At 37.1% G+C, this 12,848-nt stretch overlaps 1 protein-coding gene and 1 long non-coding RNA gene across 3 annotated transcripts in view; one reads left to right on the plus strand and one right to left on the minus strand.

The window, feature by feature from the left end:
• LOC142226005 (putative ATP-dependent RNA helicase DDX43) overlaps positions 1–12,848 on the plus strand; it is a 247,474-nt gene that overhangs the window by 217,215 nt on the left and 17,411 nt on the right. The window lies entirely within an intron of this gene.
• LOC142223713 (uncharacterized) lies at positions 9,937–10,547 on the minus strand. The gene is made up of 2 exons (XR_012718866.1): positions 10,208–10,547; positions 9,937–10,150 (listed from the first exon to the last, which is right to left on the minus strand). It is a non-coding gene; the product is annotated as an uncharacterized LOC142223713 (long non-coding RNA).

Genomic DNA, 12,848 nt, shown 5'->3' on the forward strand with positions numbered 1-12,848 from the left:
GATTCTAAGTTTTCCACTGGGGGGGCAGAACATAGATTCTACCATAGAAGTCAGAAACGGACTCCGTTCAAAATTCTGCTTACGGCACATCAAAGTGGAAGTCATTACCTACATTTTGATGTACGCCATGTGCTCCAAGAGTGTTTTTGGACGGAGATATCCCGGTTTCCATTTTTGACACCTTTAGATCACATTGAGAATGTTTCTTAATGTGAAGGTTCAATTGTTTTCAATAAAAATGCATTCATGAAGAAAACATGGTAAAAATGAAATTCGAAAGTTGTGGCAACTCCGGTGGATTGGTTTGTTGTCGTTCATAATTTAGAATAATAAAATAATTTTATTTATTATTTTATTAAAAATGAAGATCTCACGGTACAGCACAAACAGAAATGGTAAACATATTAGTGTTTTTATTGTTCGCTATGTTGTAAAGGGTGATTCTTTTGAGGTTAGGATTTTCATGCATTAGTATTTGACAGATCACGTGGGATTTCAGACCAGTGTTGCCAGGTTGGGGGTTTCCCCCCCAAATTTAGGGTTTTTTTACACGTTTAGGGGGATTTTTAGGGGTAACATTTATTTGGGGGGATTTTTGGGGGTAAACAAAATATCTTAGATCTTATAAAGTGGAGCAATTCTCAACAAAATTTGGAACAATTCTGGCATGAATTTTGAGAAAAAAAATAAGGGAAGTCAACCCATGTCCCTAAATACAAGCAAATATGCAATTCTTTTTTAAACGCATCTGTTGAAGGAACATTTTTAATATTTGATACAATTAAAAACAAGGTTTGGTTAGGTTAGGTGGCAGTCTGACGTATAAGGCTCACATAGACTATTCAGTCCGTTGTGATACCACATTGGTGAACTTCTCTCTTATCATTGCCCGATTCCATGTTAAGCTCAATGTAAAGGTACCTCCTTTTTATATGCACATTGCAGTGCAATCACTTAGAGAAGCTTTGAAACCCTCAGAAATGTCACCAGTATTACTGAGGTGGGATAATCCAGCGCTGAAAAACTTTTTGGTGTTCGGTTTCTGACAAGTGGTGTAATGATTTTATCTAATAACTTTTACTTACTTCAAAAGAATTTTTTTAGCATAAAAAAATTGTGTTCCTCAGAAAAAATCTTCTTTCAGTATATATATTTTTTAACGAAATTTTGGGTCTTTTTTTGTACTATTTACATACTTAAAAATTTTGGGGGTTTTTGAAAAAACTCTAGACCAATTTAGGGGTTTTTTCTTAAGTTTTGGGGGGAAGAATCAAAAATTACCTGGCAACACTGTTTCAGACATGGTGTCAAAGAGAAAGATGCTCAGTATGCTTTGACATTTCATCATGAATAGACTTACTAACGAGCAACGCTTGCAAATCATTGAATTTTATTACCAAAATCAGTGTTCGGTTCGAAATGTGTTTCGCGCTTTACGTCCGATTTATGGTCTACATAATCGACCAAGTGAGCAAACAATTAATGCGATTGTGACCAAGTTTCGCACTCATTTTACTTTATTGGACATTAAACCAACCACACGAATGCGTACAGAAGAGAATATTGCGTCTGTTTCTGAGAGCGTTGCTGAAGACCGTGAAATGTCGATTCGTCGCCGTTCGCAGCAATTGGGTTTGTGTTATTCGACCTCATGGAAGATTTTACGCGAAAATCTTGGTGTAAAACAGTATAAAATACAGCTCGTGCAAGAACTGAAGCCGAACGATCTGCCACAACGTCGAATTTTCAGTGAATGGGCCCTAGAAAAGTTGGCAGAAAATCCGCTTTTTTATCGACAAATTTTGTTCAGCAATGAGGCTCATTTCTGGTTGAATGGCTACGTAAATAAGGAAAATTGCCGCATTTGGAGTGAAGAGCAACCAGAAGCCGTTCAAGAACTGCCCATGCATCCCGAAAAATGCACTGTTTGGTGTGGTTTGTACGCTGGTGGAATCATTGGACCGTATTTTTTCAAAGATGCTGTTGGACGCAACGTTACGGTGAATGGCGATCGCTATCGTTCGATGCTAACAAACTTTTTGTTGCCAAAAATGGAAGAACTGAACTTGGTTGACATGTGGTTTCAACAAGATGGCGCTACATGCCACACAGCTCGCGATTCTATGGCCATTTTGAGGGAAAACTTCGGAGAACAATTCATCTCAAGAAATGGACCGGTAAGTTGGCCACCAAGATCATGCGATTTGACGCCTTTAGACTATTTTTTGTGGGGCTACGTCAAGTCTAAAGTCTACAGAAATAAGCCAGCAACTATTCCAGCTTTGGAAGACAACATTTCCGAAATTCGGGCTATTCCGTCCGAAATGCTCGAAAAAGTTGCCCAAAATTGGACTTTCCGAATGGACCACCTAAGACGCAGCCGCGGTCAACATTTAAATGAAATTATCTTCAAAAAGTAAATGTCATGGACCAATCTAACGTTTCAAATAAAGAACCGATGAGATTTTGCAAATTTTATGCGTTTTTTTTTTAAAAAAAGTTATCAAGCTCTTAACAAATCACCCTTTACATCAAAATATTCCACAGCCATAGCGTTTTGGCGCCAATACGTGAATTGGCATGCAAATTGAGAAAGAAGGGAACAACAGAATTCATTCAGGAATATGATTTATGGAGAAGGCAATCGCCGTGAACAAATTGGATGTGTTGGAGGTAGTATGGAAATTATTATCTGCACTCCTGATCGTTTAAATTGTACAAGCGAATGTTATTGACACAGCCACTATTACTTATCCATTTTTAGATGAAGCTCATCGTATTTTGGATATGGGTTTTGACCCTCAGATTCGGAAGATATCATTGGATATACGGCCCGATAAATAACCCGTAATGACAAGTGCTAGGAGTCCGACATTTTACCGACGGTTATTTGAACAATCCCATACCGGTGCGTGATGTATCATTGGATTTGGTCGAGCAAACAATCGAAATTGTTGAAAAGAATGAAAAATTCTATTTCGCTATTGCAGATATTATCTCTGGTGAAGTAAACAATCTTATAGCAACTGATATCGCCTCATGTGACCTGGTCATAGAAGATGTAACCCATGTCATCAATTTCCAGTTCCGAAATATCGAAGAATACAGTAACAGTGCTATATTTAGTTATAGAACTCGATCCGATTGGGGCATAGCATCCAAGTTTTCCACTGCCCGGGTAGAACATAAATTTTACCATGGAAGCCAGGAACGCACTTCGTTCAAAATTTCGCTAATGGGACATCAAAGTGGAGGTCATTACCTACATTTTGATGTATGTCATGAGTTCCAACAGTGTTTTTGAACGAAGATATCCCTGATTCCAAGTTTTCCACTGGGGGCAGAACATAAATTTTATCATGGAAGGCAGGAACGGCCTTCGTTCAAAATTCCGCTAATGGTACATGAAAGTAGAGGTCATTACCTACATTTTGATGTATGTCATGTGTTCCAACAGTGTTTTTTAACGAAGATATCCCTGATTCCAAGTTTTCCACTGGGTTGGGCAGAACATAAATTTTATCATGGAAGGCAGGAACGGACTTCGTTCAAAATTTCGCTAATGGGACATCAAAGTGGAGGTCATTACCTACATTTTGATGTATGTCATGAGTTCCAACAGTGTTTTTGAACGAAGATATCCCTGATTCCAAGTTTTCCACTGGGGGGCAGAACATAGATTCTACCATGGAAGGCAGGAACGGACTTCGTTCACAATTCCGCTAATGGGACATCAAAGTGGAGGTCATTACCCACATTTTTATGTATGTCATGTGTTCTAACAGTGTTTTTGAACGAAGATATATCTGATTCCAAGTTTTCCACAGGGTTGGGCAGAACATACATTTTATCATGGAAGGCAGGAACGGACTTCGTTCAAAATTTCGCTAATGGGACATCAAAGTGGAGGTCATTACCTACATTTTGATGTATGTCATGAGTTCCAACAGTGTTTTTGAACGAAGATATCCCTGATTCCAAGTTTTCCACTGGGTTGGGCAGAACATAGATTCTACCATGGAAGGCAGGAACGGACTTCGTTCAAAATTCCGCTAATGGGATATCAAAGTGGAGGTCATTACCCACATTTTGATGTATGTCATGTGTTCCAACAGTGTTTTTGAACGAAGATATCCCTGATTCCAAGTTTTCCACTGGGGGGCAGAACATAGATTCTACCATGGAAGGCAGGAACGGACTTCGTTCAAAATTCCGCTAATGGGACATCAAAGTGGAGGTCATTAGCTACATTTTGATGTATGTCATGTGTTCCAACAGTGTTTTTTAACGAAGATATCCCTGATTCTAAGTTTTCCACTGGGGGGGGCAGAACATAGATTCTACCATAGAAGTCAGAAACGGACTCCGTTCAAAATTCTGCTTACGGCACATCAAAGTGGAAGTCATTACCTACATTTTGATGTACGCCATGTGCTCCAAGAGTGTTTTTGGACGAAGATATCCCGGTTTCCATTTTTGACACCTTTAGATCACATTGAGAATGTTTCTTAATGTGAAGGTTCAATTATTTTCAATAAAAATGCATTAATGAAGAAAACGCGGTAACAATGAAATTCGAAAGTTGTGGCAACTCCGGTGGATTGGTTTGTTGTCGTTCATAATTTAGAATAATAAAATAATTTTATTTATTATTTTATTAAAAATGAAGATCTCACGGTACAGCACAAACAGAAATGGTAAACATATTAGTTTTTTTATTGTTCGCTATGTTGTAAAGGGTGATTCTTTTGAGGTTAGGATTTTCATGCATTAGTATTTGACAGATCACGTGGGATTTCAGACCAGTGTTGCCAGGTTGGGGGTTTCCCCCCCAAATTTAGGGTTTTTTTACACGTTTAGGGGGATTTTTAGGGGTAACATTTATTTGGGGGGATTTTTGGGGGTAAACAAAATATCTTAGATCTTATAAAGTGGAGCAATTCTCAACAAAATTTGGAACAATTCTGGCATGAATTTTGAGAAAAAAAATAAGGGAAGTCAACCCATGTCCCTAAATACAAGCAAATATGCAATTCTTTTTTAAACGCATCTGTTGAAGGAACATTTTTAATATTTGATACAATTAAAAACAAGGTTTGGTTAGGTTAGGTGGCAGTCTGACGTATAAGGCTCACATAGACTATTCAGTCCGTTGTGATACCACATTGGTGAACTTCTCTCTTATCATTGCCCGATTCCATGTTAAGCTCAATGTAAAGGTACCTCCTTTTTATATGCACATTGCAGTGCAATCACTTAGAGAAGCTTTGAAACCCTCAGAAATGTCACCAGTATTACTGAGGTGGGATAATCCAGCGCTGAAAAACTTTTTGGTGTTCGGTTTCTGACAAGTGGTGTAATGATTTTATCTAATAACTTTTACTTACTTCAAAAGAATTTTTTTAGCATAAAAAAATTGTGTTCCTCAGAAAAAATCTTCTTTCAGTATATATATTTTTAACGAAATTTTGGGTCTTTTTTTGTACTATTTACATACTTAAAAATTTTGGGGGTTTTTGAAAAAACTCTAGACCAATTTAGGGGTTTTTTCTTAAGTTTTGGGGGGAAGAATCAAAAATTACCTGGCAACACTGTTTCAGACATGGTGTCAAAGAGAAAGATGCTCAGTATGCTTTGACATTTCATCATGAATAGACTTACTAACGAGCAACGCTTGCAAATCATTGAATTTTATTACCAAAATCAGTGTTCGGTTCGAAATGTGTTTCGCGCTTTACGTCCGATTTATGGTCTACATAATCGACCAAGTGAGCAAACAATTAATGCGATTGTGACCAAGTTTCGCACTCATTTTACTTTATTGGACATTAAACCAACCACACGAATGCGTACAGTGCGTACAGAAGAGAATATTGCGTCTGTTTCTGAGAGTGTTGCTGAAGACCGTGAAATGTCGATTCGTCGCCGTTCGCAGCAATTGGGTTTGTGTTATTCGACCTCATGGAAGATTTTACGCGAAAATCTTGGTGTAAAACAGTATAAAATACAGCTCGTGCAAGAACTGAAGCCGAACGATCTGCCACAACGTCGAATTTTCAGTGAATGGGCCCTAGAAAAGTTGGCAGAAAATCCGCTTTTTTATCGACAAATTTTGTTCAGCAATGAGGCTCATTTCTGGTTGAATGGCTACGTAAATAAGGAAAATTGCCGCATTTGGAGTGAAGAGCAACCAGAAGCCGTTCAAGAACTGCCCATGCATCCCGAAAAATGCACTGTTTGGTGTGGTTTGTACGCTGGTGGAATCATTGGACCGTATTTTTTCAAAGATGCTGTTGGACGCAACGTTACGGTGAATGGCGATCGCTATCGTTCGATGCTAACAAACTTTTTGTTGCCAAAAATGGAAGAACTGAACTTGGTTGACATGTGGTTTCAACAAGATGGCGCTACATGCCACACAGCTCGCGATTCTATGGCCATTTTGAGGGAAAACTTCGGAGAACAATTCATCTCAAGAAATGGACCGGTAAGTTGGCCACCAAGATCATGCGATTTGACGCCTTTAGACTATTTTTTGTGGGGCTACGTCAAGTCTAAAGTCTACAGAAATAAGCCAGCAACTATTCCAGCTTTGGAAGACAACATTTCCGAAGAAATTCGGGCTATTCCGGCCGAAATGCTCGAAAAAGTTGCCCAAAATTGGACTTTCCGAATGGACCACCTAAGACGCAGCCGCGGTCAACATTTAAATGAAATTATCTTCAAAAAGTAAATGTCATGGACCAATCTAACGTTTCAAATAAAGAACCGATGAGATTTTGCAAATTTTATGCGTTTTTTTTTTAAAACAAGTTATCAAGCTCTTAACAAATCACCCTTTACATCAAAATATTCCACAGCCATAGCGTTTTGGCGCCAATACGTGAATTGGCATGCAAATTGAGAAAGAAGGGAACAACAGAATTCATTCAGGAATATGATTTATGGAGAAGGCAATCGCCGTGAACAAATTGGATGTGTTGGAGGTAGTATGGAAATTATTATCTGCACTCCTGATCCTTTAAATTGTACAAGCGAATGTTATTGACACAGCCACTATTACTTATCCATTTTTAGATGAAGCTCATCGTATTTTGGATATGGGTTTTGACCCTCAGATTCGGAAGATATCATTGGATATACGGCCCGATAAATAACCCGTAATGACAAGTGCTAGGAGTCCGACATTTTACCGACGGTTATTTGAACAATCCCATACCGGTGCGTGATGTATCATTGGATTTGGTCGAGCAAACAATCGAAATTGTTGAAAAGAATGAAAAATTCTATTTCGCTATTGCAGATATTATCTCTGGTGAAGTAAACAATCTTATAGCAACTGATATCGCCTCATGTGACCTGGTCATAGAAGATGTAACCCATGTCATCAATTTCCAGTTCCGAAATATCGAAGAATACAGTAACAGTGCTATATTTAGTTATAGAACTCGATCCGATTGGGGCATAGCATCGGAATTAATTCCTATACCTGAAGAAGCTGGTCAGGATATACCATCTGACTCCCGACCATGGCTGAACCTTTTGCTAAAACCAAAGAACGCTGTGCTGAAGAAGCACATAATCGAACGCAATGTGGTAGAGTAGGCGTTAGTTATGGCGGTCGTAGTGGTAATAAATAACATGGAAAATCTTCCAAACGACCTATGAATTAGCACAAACATTTTTATTGATTCCATACAAATCTATTACATATTCATTAGTAACGTTAAAGGTGATTTTTTATTAAAATATGTATGTAGTAACATTTTTGCTGTTAAAGGTGGGTACTATGTTCGAGTTGGAAATCATTTTATTTTCTCGATTACTTTTTCTAAAATAATCAAAATTGTAAATGAAAACAAACATAATTCTGCTAAAGCTTGACGAAATCTCGATAAAAAATAAAATGCGCATCAATTAAATTTAATTATCTTCTTCAAATTAAACTATTTTAATGAAGTAACCACGAAAATTTCAACGGGAAAACCGAACATAGTACAGACCTTAAAATGAAAGTTTTAGATTTGTATAAACAAATGTAAAGAGAATCTCCTTCCATTCGAGTTTATGAATTAAAACTAAACAAAATTTCTTTATGTTACTTTTTTAATTTAATTTATATACTTTTTTAAATTGGACATAAAAAAATACTTGATTATATAATTAATTGATTTCATAAGAAAATTTCAATTAATTTTTTTAATTGATTCAATTAAAAATTTAATTGACTGTGTTTTAAATTTGATTAAAAAATTGATTGATTATTACATTTTTAATAGTTTGTTGACTTAAAGATTTTGTCTTCCAATTTTTTGACAAAAGGTTAAGGTTAAATAAAACTCAAATAAAAACATCTGGAGTTTTTTCATTCCAGATTAAAACCAATTATATATTTTAACAAAATTAAAAATTTTTAAAATATTTTAATAATAATAAATGAATTGAATTTATAAGTTAAAATCATATTGTTTTTTTACCCACCTTCATCTATGTAGTGAAAAAAAATGGATTCTGAGATATCTTCATCCAAAAATATTTGAAATTAATTTCACGGCGGCTACAATTTGGTAATTGGATTCATGATTTTTTGTAATAAGCTGAAAATCAAATACAAAAATAATTGAAATCACAATTGGAAATTGATGACATGGGTTATATCGTCTATGGCCAGGGCACGTGAGACAGTTGCTATAAGATTTTTTTCTTCACCAGATGTAATATCTGCAATAGCGATTACATTTTTTCCACTAAGGGTTAGTAGATAGATTCTATCATGGAAGCTAGGAAGGATCTTCGTTCAAAATTATGGTTATGGGACATCAAAGTGGAAGTCATTACCTACATTTTGATGTACGCCATGTGCTCCAACAGTGTTTTTGAACGAGGCTATCCCTGATTCCAAGTTTTCCACTGGGGGTGGGGGCAGAATATAGATTCTACCATGGAAGCCAGGAACGAACATCGTTCAAAATTCCGCTAATGGGACATCAAAGTGGAGGTCAATACCTACATTTTGATGTATGCCATGAGTTCCAACAGTGTTTTTGGACGAAGATATCCCTGATTCCAAGTTTTCCACTGGGGGCAGAACATAGATTCTACCATGGAAGCCAAGAACGGACTTCGTTCAAAATTCCGCTAATGGGACATCAAAGTGGAGGTCATTACCCACATTTTGATGTATGTCATGTGTTCCAACAGTGTTTTTGAACGAAGATATCTCTGATTCCAAGTTTTCCACTGCCCGGGTAGAACATAAATTTTACCATGGAAGCCAGGAACGCACTTCGTTCAAAATTTCGCTAATGGGACATCAAAGTGGAGGTCATTACCTACATTTTGATGTATGTCATGAGTTCCAACAGTGTTTTTGAACGAAGATATCCCTGATTCCAAGTTTTCCACTGGGGGGCAGAACATAGATTCTACCATGGAAGGCAGGAACGGACTTCGTTCAAAATTCCGCTAATGGGATATCAAAGTGGAGGTCATTACCCACATTTTGATGTATGTCATGTGTTCCAACAGTGTTTTTGAACGAAGATATCCCTGATTCCAAGTTTTCCACTTGGGGGCAGAACATAGATTCTACCATGGAAGGCAGGAACGGACTTCGTTCAAAATTCCGCTAATGGGACATCAAAGTGGAGGTCATTAGCTACATTTTGATGTATGTCATGTCCCTGCCAACATTTTTTGAATTTGGGGACTCTTTTGAGAATCCCCACTACGTCGAAAACAATCATATACGACATCAAAAACTCGTCGGAAAAGCGCCGTCACTATTGAGAAGTTGTACCACGCCAAGTTACTACAAAAATGTTTCGCATGAGTGCAATTATTAGGCGCCTTTATAGATCAATTTAGAACGACGCCAATAAGGGACCCTCCAAACAATCAGAAAAAGTGAATTTTAAGATAGTTGTAAAAGAATCATTGTGGTCGAGTAAAACACGTTTGTTTAGATATTTATTAATTTGATTAAACATTTACAAATTCTTAAAAATATAACATTTATACCACTATCACATTACATTTAACATAATTTTTGGCATTAATGATGATGTTAAGTTACAAGTAGCGAGTTACATGTTGCTGCGTCTATCAACCAGTGTTTTTATTCCATGGAGGCAGCGTGTCTATAAAATATCTGAAAAACAATCACTTTATTCCATTTGGAAAATCACCAAATTGTTCACCAATATACCTTTCACAATTTTAAGCGTATAATCTATGTTTTCAGAACTTTATTTTCGTTTTTATTTAATTAAAATATAACAAGCTGGTTGCGCTTGGCGTTTCACAAAAAAATGGCTTTTTTAACAGTAGAGATGGCAAATTACTTGCATGTACTTTTTGATGTACCTTTTCATGATGGTTGAAGTGACATTTACGAGTCTGTGGTAACGATGAGGTTGAAATGGAACTTTGAAATGCTGGCAGGGGTGTTCCAACAGTGTTTTATAACGAAGATATCCCTGATTCTAAGTTTTCCACTGGGGGGGCAGAACATAGATTCTACCATAGAAGTCAGAAACGGACTCCGTTCAAAATTCTGCTTACGGCACATCAAAGTGGAAGTCATTACCTACATTTTGATGTACGCCATGTGCTCCAAGAGTGTTTTTGGACGGAGATATCCCGGTTTCCATTTTTGACACCTTTAGATCACATTGAGAATGTTTCTTAATGTGAAGGTTCAATTATTTTCAATAAAAATGCATTCATGAAGAAAACATGGTAAAAATGAAATTCGAAAGTTGTGGCAACTCCGGTGGATTGGTTTGTTGTCGTTCATAATTTAGAATAATAAAATAATTTTATTTATTATTTTATTAAAAATGAAGATCTCACGGTACAGCACAAACAGAAATGGTAAACATATTAGTGTTTTTATTGTTCGCTATGTTGTAAAGGGTGATTCTTTTGAGGTTAGGATTTTCATGCATTAGTATTTGACAGATCACGTGGGATTTCAGACCAGTGTTGCCAGGTTGGGGGTTTCCCCCCCCAAATTTAGGGTTTTTTTACACGTTTAGGGGGATTTTTAGGGGTAACATTTATTTGGGGGGATTTTTGGGGGTAAACAAAATATCTTAGATCTTAAAAAGTGGAGCAATTCTCAACAAAATTTGGAACAATTCTGGCATGAATTTTGAGAAAAAAAATAAGGGAAGTCAACCCATGTCCCTAAATACAAGCAAATATGCAATTCTTTTTTAAACGCATCTGTTGAAGGAACATTTTTAATATTTGATACAATTAAAAACAAGGTTTGGTTAGGTTAGGTGGCAGTCTGACGTATAAGGCTCACATAGACTATTCAGTCCGTTGTGATACCACATTGGTGAACTTCTCTCTTATCATTGCCCGATTCCATGTTAAGCTCAATGTAAAGGTACCTCCTTTTTATATGCACATTGCAGTGCAATCACTTAGAGAAGCTTTGAAACCCTCAGAAATGTCACCAGTATTACTGAGGTGGGATAATCCAGCGCTGAAAAACTTTTTGGTGTTCGGTTTCTGACAAGTGGTGTAATGATTTTATCTAATAACTTTTACTTACTTCAAAAGAATTTTTTTAGCATAAAAAAATTGTGTTCCTCAGAAAAAATCTTCTTTCAGTATATATATTTTTTAACGAAATTTTGGGTCTTTTTTTGTACTATTTACATACTTAAAAATTTTGGGGGTTTTTGAAAAAACTCTAGACCAATTTAGGGGTTTTTTCTTAAGTTTTGGGGGGAAGAATCAAAAATTACCTGGCAACACTGTTTCAGACATGGTGTCAAAGAGAAAGATGCTCAGTATGCTTTGACATTTCATTATGAATGGACTTACTAACGAGCAACGCTTGCAAATCATTGAATTTTATTACCAAAATCAGTGTTCGGTTCGAAATGTGTTTCGCGCTTTACGTCCGATTTATGGTCTACATAATCGACCAAGTGAGCAAACAATTAATGCGATTGTGACCAAGTTTCGCACTCATTTTACTTTATTGGACATTAAACCAACCACACGAATGCGTACAGTGCGTACAGAAGAGAATATTGCGTCTGTTTCTGAGAGTGTTGCTGAAGACCGTGAAATGTCGATTCGTCGCCGTTCGCAGCAATTGGGTTTGTGTTATTCGACCTCATGGAAGATTTTACGCGAAGATCTTGGTGTAAAACAGTATAAAATACAGCTCGTGCAAGAACTGAAGCCGAACGATCTGCCACAACGTCGAATTTTCAGTGAATGGGCCCTAGAAAAGTTGGCAGAAAATCCGCTTTTTTATCGACAAATTTTGTTCAGCAATGAGGCTCATTTCTGGTTGAATGGCTACGTAAATAAGGAAAATTGCCGCATTTGGAGTGAAGAGCAACCAGAAGCCGTTCAAGAACTGCCCATGCATCCCGAAAAATGCACTGTTTGGTGTGGTTTGTACGCTGGTGGAATCATTGGACCGTATTTTTTCAAAGATGCTGTTGGATGCAACGTTACGGTGAATGGCGATCGCTATCGTTCGATGCTAACAAACTTTTTGTTGCCAAAAATGGAAGAACTGAACTTGGTTGACATGTGGTTTCAACAAGATGGCGCTACATGCCACACAGCTCGCGATTCTATGGCCATTTTGAGGGAAAACTTCGGAGAACAATTCATCTCAAGAAATGGACCGGTAAGTTGGCCACCAAGATCATGCGATTTGACGCCTTTAGACTATTTTTTGTGGGGCTACGTCAAGTCTAAAGTCTACAGAAATAAGCCAGCAACTATTCCAGCTTTGGAAGACAACATTTCCGAAGAAATTCGGGCTATTCCGGCCGAAATGCTCGAAAAAGTTGCCCAAAATTGGACTT

The sequence above is a fragment of the Haematobia irritans genome, chromosome 2 (genome assembly GCF_050003625.1).
Source record: "Haematobia irritans isolate KBUSLIRL chromosome 2, ASM5000362v1, whole genome shotgun sequence".
Lineage (NCBI taxonomy): Eukaryota > Metazoa > Arthropoda > Insecta > Diptera > Muscidae > Haematobia > Haematobia irritans.